This window comes from Marmota marmota, unplaced genomic scaffold (genome assembly GCF_001458135.2).
Source record: "Marmota marmota marmota unplaced genomic scaffold, marMar, whole genome shotgun sequence".
Classification (NCBI taxonomy): domain Eukaryota; kingdom Metazoa; phylum Chordata; class Mammalia; order Rodentia; family Sciuridae; genus Marmota; species Marmota marmota.
The window spans coordinates 43,293,700-43,297,742 of record NW_026000057.1 but is presented as its reverse complement, the minus strand read 5'-3'; the positions used below and the strand labels follow the sequence as shown (position 1 = coordinate 43,297,742).

At 37.6% G+C, this 4,043-nt stretch overlaps 1 pseudogene; it reads right to left on the bottom strand.

Annotated features, from left to right (window-relative positions):
* Positions 1–2,357: 2,357 nt before the first annotated feature.
* On the bottom strand, positions 2,358–2,985 carry LOC107141181 (annotated as a pseudogene).
* Between the last annotated feature and the right edge of the window lie 1,058 nt (positions 2,986–4,043).

Here is a 4,043-nt window from a genome sequence, read left to right as displayed (position 1 = left end):
AAGTGGAATTTTTTTTTAACATTTTGCCAAAATTAATTCTTAGGAAAACAACTTTGCTTAGACTCTACTTATTGGTGGGAGTATGGCTGCAATTCTGAGGACGAGTTAAAGTCAAGGATTTCGAGACAAGGAGCCAGAATGAAGGGAAGGGACTTTAATAAAAAAGAGAGAAGAACAAAACTGGCTGCGCTGAGGTGGGAGTCATAAGAAGAAATTCTAGTGGCAAGGAAGCCAGAAAGCAGCTTTTGAAGAACAGAAAATGTGAGATTTTAAATTGCTTTGTTGCTTTTTCTAGCCAAGATAGATTAACAGGGACCAGATTTGGCCTCCCTTCAGAAAGAACTAAAAATCTGGGGGGGAAAAATACCAGAAACAAGGACTCTCAGGAAGTACAGGACAGTGAGAGAGAGAAAGAGAAAGAAAGAAGGATTTGATCAATTATTATAGAACCCTAGAATTATCCCAGCTATTCATTGCAGAGAGTTTCAATATGGCAGGCCAGGCAGGAGGAATTCAGGTAGATCCCGAAGGTATCCCTGGAAGGAACAGACCAACCTGGGAGTCCAGAAAGTCCACTCCAGTATTTTCAAGGTAAGAGTACAAAGGTGAGGTCTGCAACAGAGAGCTCCAAGGACTTTGATGAGGGAATCAGCAAGGTCCAGGAAAGAGCCAATAACCAAACCAACCCCTGCATTCATACAGGTGAAGGAATGACTTATATTCTCACCAGTCACATTGGAAAACCTTTATAGTCCACAAGGTAGAGCACCTAAATTGTCTAGCAAAATCACCTGTAGACAAAAGGTTGCTCCTTGTCCCATCTGAAAAAAAGGACAGAAAGAGAAGGAGAAGGAGAAGATGGAGAAGAACAAGAGGAAAGAATAAAAATAAATCAAACTGCTTCCATTAAAAATAACAATATAAAGATTCCTCAAAAAGCTGAAAATAGAATTACTATATGATTTATCTATCCCACTTCTGAGTATACATCCAAAAGAAGTGACATTAGTGTGTCAAAGACATCCCTACACTCCCCTGTTTATTGCAACACTATTCACGTTTGCTAAGATATAGAATCAATCTAGTTGCCCACAGACAGATGATTGATTGAAAAAAAATTTGTTCACAATGGAATATAATTCAGCCATAAAGAAGAATTCAATTCTATCATTTGCAGCAAAATCGATAGAACTAGAAAATATTATGTTAAGAAAAATAAGAAAAAGAAAGGCAAATACATTTTTAAAGGCAAGCAATCCTTTCTCATATGTGAAAGCTGAAATAGTCTCAAAGTAGAAGAAAGAGAAATAGTGACTATTAGAGTCTAGGAAGTGTAGAGGGCATGGGATAGAGTAAAGTTGGATAATGGGTACCAAGACATAGTTAGGCAAAAAAAAAAAAATGAGTTCTAGTGTTCTAAAACACAGTGAAATGACTACAGCTCACAATAACCTATTAAATATTTTTTAACTAATAAAAAATTATATTTACCTAGAAGCATTCAGAATGTCAACAAAACAACTGCAACTTTGTTTTTATCAATTACAGAGTGGTATTCAGTTAACAAAACAATTATTTGTTATAAGTTGCATCTGAGACAATGGAAGATGAAAAACTACCATCCCCAAATATAACTAATCTGTGCTGTGCACCAACGAGAACCTGCTTTAAATTTCCATGGCAATTTACAACCCCATACTGCACCAGGCAAAGTAAGTGGCTATTGAAAATATCGCCAGGACAGGGCTATCTAAAGACACATTTGGTAGTGGGTTGACTATACAAAGAAAAGAAAAGAAAGAAAAAAGAAAAGAACAGAAAAGAAAGAAAGGAAGAAACTGTATGGTTAAAAAACAAATCTTCCACTGTGGTGAGCCGCCTCTGCCGTTTCTGCAGACTATGGTCGCCATTACAAGATGGCGCTGGCTCTGCTGTGGTCTGTGACAAACAACTCCTAATTTGGGAGAGTTGGCGCATGACTTTTCATCACCCTATGAGAAAGCTCCACGTGGCAGCTTTGCATTGGGGCTTGAGATGCATTATTAAGGCTGGGAGGGGCATCCGGGAGAGAGAAGAAGAACTATCAAGGGCCTGAATAAACTGCTGAAAGAAGATTCCTGAGTTGCGTCTTCCTTGCGGGCAAGGGATCGTGACATTCCACAGCCTTACATTTCAATTTTTTTTTCTTTGTTTTATATCCGAGGCTATAGCTTAGTGGCAGAGCACTTGCCTAGCACATGTGATGCACTGGGTTCGATCCTCAGCACTGCATAAAAATAAACAAATAAAATAAAGGCATGCTGTCCATCTAGAACTAAAAAAAAAAGTGTGAGTTGTACACAGGGGGGTTAAATGTTTTATAGACAAGAAAAAAACTGTGCTAGATCCAACTTATTCATCATGCCATCTTCTTCATCTTCATCTTCCTCCTCTTCCTTTTTTTTCTTTCTTTTTTTAGCCTTGACAACTCCCTTTACTTGCAGCAATAGGTTTTCCTTCAGCTCCATAGGCAGCAATATCTTTTTCGTATTTTTCCTTCAGCTCAGCAGCTTGCTTTTCATAAGGCTGCTTGTCATCTGCAGCAGTGTTGCTGCACATCTCTCCCAGTCTCTTTGCAACATCACCAGTCGATATACCAGAATGTTCTCCCTTGATTTGGGGGTGATATTCAGAATAGAACAAGAAGAAGGTCGACGAAAGCCTCTTGCTGCATTGGGATCCTTGAGCTTCTTTTTGGTTTCCCCTCTAGAGGGATATAGGTTTTCATTTCTCTTTCATACCAGGACTTGTCCACTTTCGCCATATCTTCAAATTTTCCTTTCTCTTTAGTAGACATGGTCTTCCACCTCTCTGAGCACTTAGAAAACTCTGAGAAGTTGACTGAAGCATATGGGTGCTTCTTCTTGTGCTCCTCCCGGCAAGTTTGCACAAAGAATGTAGTGATAACATTTTGCCTCCCGGTTTCTTAGGATCTCCTTTGCCCATGTTTAGTTTTTTTCCTCAGTGAGGTACAGAGTCACCCAGTGCCCATCTGACTCTCACTTGCCCTAGCGCTATCTCTGTGGAGCTCAATGTACTGCAATGACCTATTAACTCTTTTATGATGAACTAAAAGAGAAGAGTTTGAAAACTTCAGATAAAGAAATGAAAAGGAGATACAATGGCTAATTACTCTGATTTGCTCAATACATGTGTTGAAATACCACACTGTATCCTATTATTAAGTATAATTATTATGTTAAGAAAACAAAATACACATTTTCCAAAAACAGTTATTGTAAATTTTTCAAAGCAAAAAAAAGAGTGTAGCAAAAGCATGTTAAGTACAGCAATAGTAAATGCAGAGCCAAATCAAACTGTACAGAAAAGATAGCATCTGAGGGGAGAGAGGGAAACATTTTTTAAATATCACTGCATTGACAGAATATGAGACTGTACAGAAGAAATGAATAGGAAACTTTAAGACATACCAATAGCAACTATCAAAAATGAAAAACAGGAAAAAAAGCGTTGGATAACTTCAAATGGCCTAATTTATGTGTAACTTGAGTCCCCAAGGAAGTGGGTGATAGAACAAAAAATATGGTTGGCCTAAAATTTAGGAAATTAAATAGAAACAATAGATCCATAGATCTTGAAAATGCCAATAAATCTCAAGCACAAAAACAAAGAAAACTATACTAAGGCACATCAAAATCAGCTTTAAAAACAGATACAAAGCAAAATCTTAAATTCAGCTAGAGGATAAAACATCACATCACTTCTGATAGAGAAACAAATGATTGAAGATTTTTATACCAGAATAGAACAAGCCAGAAAATAGTAGAGCAATATCTTTATAATACTGAAAGAAAATATATCTCCACCAAATTTGATCCTCGGTGTTTTAGTCAGATTTTTCATTGCTGTGACCAAAAGCCCCGAGAAGAATAATTATAGGAGAAGAAGTTTACTTTAGGACTCATGGTTTCAGAAGTCCATGATTTCAATTGTCCATAGACAGTTGGCTCCATTCCTCAGGGTTCACAGCGAGGTAGAAAGTC